Source organism: Cornus florida, unplaced genomic scaffold (genome assembly GCF_030987335.1).
Source record: "Cornus florida cultivar Cherokee Brave unplaced genomic scaffold, ASM3098733v1 CherokeeBrave_3.0.0_Hap2_Chr06, whole genome shotgun sequence".
Classification (NCBI taxonomy): Eukaryota; Viridiplantae; Streptophyta; class Magnoliopsida; order Cornales; family Cornaceae; genus Cornus; species Cornus florida.
In genome coordinates this window covers 1443763-1449109 of record NW_026775576.1, presented here as the reverse complement: position 1 = coordinate 1449109, position 5347 = coordinate 1443763, and the positions used below count along the sequence as shown (strand labels likewise).

At 34.4% G+C, this 5347-nt stretch overlaps 1 pseudogene; it reads right to left on the bottom strand.

Annotated features, from left to right (window-relative positions):
- Nucleotides 1-4783: 4783 nt before the first annotated feature.
- LOC132315243 (small nucleolar RNA R71) lies at nucleotides 4784-4882 on the bottom strand (annotated as a pseudogene).
- Nucleotides 4883-5347: the final 465 nt, after the last annotated feature.

Sequence of the window (5347 nt, the reverse complement as noted above, 5' to 3'; positions counted from 1 at the left end):
GAAAATAAAAATATTAAATGTTCATTGTAATTAGATCTTTAAAAATAAGGCCTTATGCATCATTTAAAGAGTCTAGATTATAATGACAAGATATTTAACGTTTTATTTTTCTTTAGAGCATTAATAACGTTATACACTCAATCTAAAATCAATAGTGTTAGTTCCCCAACGGAGTGGTCTACACTAGGTGATTTTAGAAAGGCTAAATATAAATCGAGAATCATTTCATATAGATAGACAAGGCATTGTCTTAAGAGATATGGAGATGATGGGATTTATCCGTCAATAGCAATAACAAACTTTGCCAACCGAATAAGTTATTAGCATATTGGTTATCCGATTTTTCATGCAGTGGTTAAGGGACCCACATATTATTATTTTAATAGAAATGCTCACCTAATAGCAAATGAATCCCAACAATAGTAATAATGAACTCCTCCATCAGGATAAGTTATTAACGTATTGATTGTATGATTTATTATGCTACAAAGTTGAGGGACCCACATTAATTAAAAGGGATTGTTCACCAATAATGATAATGAAATCTTATTCTATTGAGATTTATTATACTATATGGTTGACAAACTCATTTTAATTTTAAATATGCATGATAATATTAATAATTCACCTTACATATTGTATGAATGCATTTATATTCAGATTAATTATGTCTAATCCATTTTATCTACTTGCTTACATATTCAATGTAACTGGACCTCATTTATATTGACTGGCTAAGAAACTTAGATATTTTATTCACAACGTAAGGGTACAAAATGTATTTAATACTCCTATACCTAATTTATTTACTTTAAGATACCCAATGAGATGTTTTAGTGAGATTAGATAGAGCGTATGCCTAAATACTATGTCCGACTTGAACACCAACAAGATAACCTAAGGAACTCCAGTATCAGATTATATTTTGAAAATGATTGTTTATTATTTAAAATTTAACTGGAGGTCAATAAGGCTGACTTGGGTGGAAAATTTAAAGTTAACATGATTATTGCCTTGTTACTAAACTCGTTTGACTCTTTTAGAGTGAACTAAATAAACAACCAGTTTGAGTTCACACTCGCTGATATTCTTATAAAATTGGTAACAGATGAAGGGATAATCAAGAGTATGGGCGTTCCTATCAATTTAGCCTAGTCTATATCATCTTCTTCTAGGCTCAAGTGGAAGGGCAAAGAAAAGAGGAAGGATGTTAATAGGACTAGGCTAGCACAAAACATGGGTATTCAAAAGGTTAAAGGGAATAAGGCAGCGTATGTTGAGGGCGAAGGAAATTGTTTCTTTTGCCGCTAACTAAGACACTACATGACGAACTGTCTAGGCAATGACGTGGCATAGGAAAATATATTTTTAATCATTGAGCCATGTTATGTGGTTGTATCTATTAATTCCTGATGGATAGATTCTGGAGCCACTAAACATGTTAACAATTCGTTGCAAAGATTTCAGGAATCCAGAAGCCTCGATGATATGGATATATATTTGTCTTTTAACCTGATGCCAAGGTTGTAGCTAAGTCAGTGTGAGTATTACATCTGAAATTAGAGAGTATGAGGATATGAGTATTAGAGAACTATCTTTATGCACAGATGTTAGACGCAATATACTTCTTGTTTCACTTTTGGTTTATAAAAACTGTGTTGTTATTTTCTAAAACTGGTTTTATAAAATTGAATAGATGTGTGATTGCTTCTGGTGCATTGAAAGATGGTTGATATACTATAACCACAAGCTCTTAAAATTTGCAGGATGTGGAAACTAATGCTGCATCTTCTAGATTGAATGTTAAGAGAAAATTTGTTATTCCTGACTCATTGTATTTTTAGTGTCTATTTTTGGGTTGTAATCAGTTAAAATGAGATTCAAAGATTGGTCAAAGAAGGTTTATAACCTAGTGAGGCAGAGGAGCCTAAACCAACTTGTGAATCCTATATTAAATGATAAATAACCCTAAGGGGTTTAATCAGCCAAATGAAACAGACATAAAGAACATTTGGAGTCGGTACACACAGACACGTGTGGTCTTATGAATATCCAAGCAAGATTACTCATGTTTTGGATAAATTTATCTGATGCGACACAATTCTTAAATTGTTGGTATATTCTGAAAATGTCAAGACTGGTGTGGAGCACAAATTAGGTAAACTTATCAAAACACTTCGATCTGATCGTGTATATGAGTATTTCTTGGGATAGTGCAAAGACTATATAGTCAATGAGGGTGTTGTGTACCAGAATTTCCGCAATTGACGCTAAATGAATTTAGGTGTCAAATAGGAATAACAGAATTCTGCTTAACATAGTTAGATCTATGATCAATTATGCTACATTATCTCTTTCATTTAAGAGTTTAGCGTTGACCATATCAGTAATGACCCGGTCTTTTTCCTCCTTTTCCATTTTCGGCGATTTTCTTTTTTTTTTATCTTTTCCTTTTTCGTCTTTTTCCCGTTTATAGTTTATCCTTGCGTAACCTCACTTCTAGGGTTCGGATTTGATTCTGGTTTTTGCATGCATTCATGATATTTGATTTCCATGACATTGGTATTTTTACTTTTGTTGAAAAGCATGATAGTTGCTTACTTTATTCATAAAGGGCATGAATGCATACTTTAGTGTAATTATTCATAACTTTTGGGGTTTTAGTATAATTATGTAAAATAATTATTTTTCATTTTAGGGACCTTTTTGCAATTTATTTTGGATGATATTTTGAAAAAGTACCATTTTGCAATTTTTGGAAAGTGTGACAAATGTCACACTCTCATGAAGCCATTTGTTGGCATTTGGGTGAAGAGACTTGGCACCATGACTTCTTGACATTTGGAGGGTGGAGATCTACCCACTTGTTGGCCTTAGATTAGTGCACGTGTAGCCATTGATTTGTGACAAGTGTAGGCTTAAGATTAAGCCTAGGGTGGAGCATTAGATTAGTGACAAGTGTTAGATCAAGATTTAGTCTTGCATTGTATGTGTGAGAGAGGTAGTGCAAGAGCACATAGTGAGTGGAGGATTTCTAGCCCTTCCATTCACCATTTTACACTTTACCTTTTTGATTTCATTGTCTCTCATGAACCCTAGCCAATCCACCATTGGAGGAAAGCTTAGTTCATAGCTTATCCCTTCAATTTGGTTCACAGCTTATCCCTTCAATTTGGTTCACTTCCATTCACCTTAGAGTAAAAACCTTGGGAGAGAAAAGATTCCTCTCACTCTCCTCTTCAATAACCCTAAACTTGTTTTACATTTTGAGCTTGGTTGATTGGATTATAGAGATTCGGCTTGTTTTTAATTTGCATTGTTTTTAATTGAATTATTAGTTTTATTCAACCAACAAACCTCTCTTTGATCATTCGACAAACTAATCCAATTTCAATTTCGTAGTACCTTGCAAATCCCTTGGGACGATCCCTTTTCACTCATACTACATAGTATAGTGTTAAGTGGATTTTATAAATTTTAATGTGGTGGCCACTTTTTCACATTCACACTTTTTACATCATTTTGAGCACAAGGTCACTGATGCACCACGTTTTTGGCACTGTTGCCAAGGATTAACAACGCCGTACTAGGAATTGATTAGGAATTAGTACTCTTTTGATCCTTATTTTATTTTATTTATTTTGTTCTTACTTTGTTAATTTTAATCTCTAGGTACTTAGAGTATAGAGAAGCAAAGCAAAGGAGCCCTAAAGCAAGCAGCAAGCAAAGCAAGCAATAAAAGCATAAAAACCAAAAACCAAAAATAAAAATGAAAAATTGCAAAAGCAAAGCAACAATGCTTAAAATTTCTTGAAGTTGCTTAAGAACCCTTTGTGAGCATTTCTAACTCTTCTTTCTTAGATAAATCATTGGCCCGTGTGGAAGCACTTTTTATTTGCTTAGTTAAATCATCGGCCCATGTGGAGGCAATTTTATTTCTTGTATTTGTTGAAAAGCATGGGAGTATGGGATCAATGTATGTGGAGGCTTGTTGTTGATTGATTTTTGTTATGAAGGAGAAGTATTTGTTATTTGTTGTGTTTGTTGTTTGTGTTGATTTACATTGTCCATGCATGATCATAGGTCTTTAAATCCTACTCTTGTCCCATTGAATCTTAATCTTGAATCAATTGTGTGCAATCCAAGGGGTAGGGGTAATTCAAGTGGATCCATTGCATCAATGGATAACCACGTTGGAGACCTTGGTCATACAGACCAACATGGCATACTCTATCCTAATGTGCAACAACATGATAATGTGCAAGTTCCTTTGGGTATGCCTAGACCTTTTGCTCCTCAACCATAAGGCTAAGTTCCACTTGGAATGCCAAGGCCATACTTTGTACCACTACCTCCACCTCCCGTTGTCCAAGCTAACAATAGAGCTTTCGTTGAACCACCAATTGCAAATCCTCCTATGGCTTTAAAAGATCATTATGTGCCTAATGAATATAATGCACCAATATGCATTCGTCTTCCCCCATTTAGAGCACATTATTATGAAATTAAGCCACAAACCATTCAAATGCTTGCAAACTTTTATGGGCTAACCAATGACGAACCTTATAAGCATTTGGATGAGTTTCTTGAAGTTTATTCCACCGTTAAGTATACGGACATGCCGGAAGAAGTTTTATGGTTGAAACACTTCCCTTTTACCCTTAAAGATAAGGCAAAATATTGGTTTAACAATTTAAGTCCTCTTTCCATAACTTCTTGGGCAAAAATGCAACAAAGAGTACTTGAGAAAGTATTATCCCGTCTCCAAAACCAATTCCATGCGAACTTCAATTCGTGAGTTTTCACAAGAGGATGGGGAAATGTTACATGAGGCATGAGAACGGTTGAATGATTTGCTTAGGAAGTGTCCTCATCACGATATTCCTAAGTGGCAAATTGTCCAACATTTCTATGAAAGTTTGTTAGACACCCATAAAGGCATGGTTAATGCTTCAATGGGAGGTTCTTATTTGGATAAACATGAAGATGATGTGTGGCGTTTATATGAAAGCATGAGTGAAAACTCAATACATAGATCATTGTCTTCTAGAAATGGTAGAAATGTGAATGTAGGAGGAAGAAAGAATTCAAGCTTATATCAAGTGGAAAATTCTAATGACATAGTTGCCGAAGTGAAGTCTTTAACTCAAAGGTTTGATCAATCAAAATTCAGCCCATCAAGTGTCTTCCTCCCCTCATCATCATCATTATAATGAATCGAGTATGACATGTTCAAGTGTGTTACATATTACTTCCAATTGTCCCCATAGATATGTGCATAATGAGCATCATGAACAAGTCAATGCCGCATTTGTGAATCAAGGAAATAATCCATATGGTAATCATT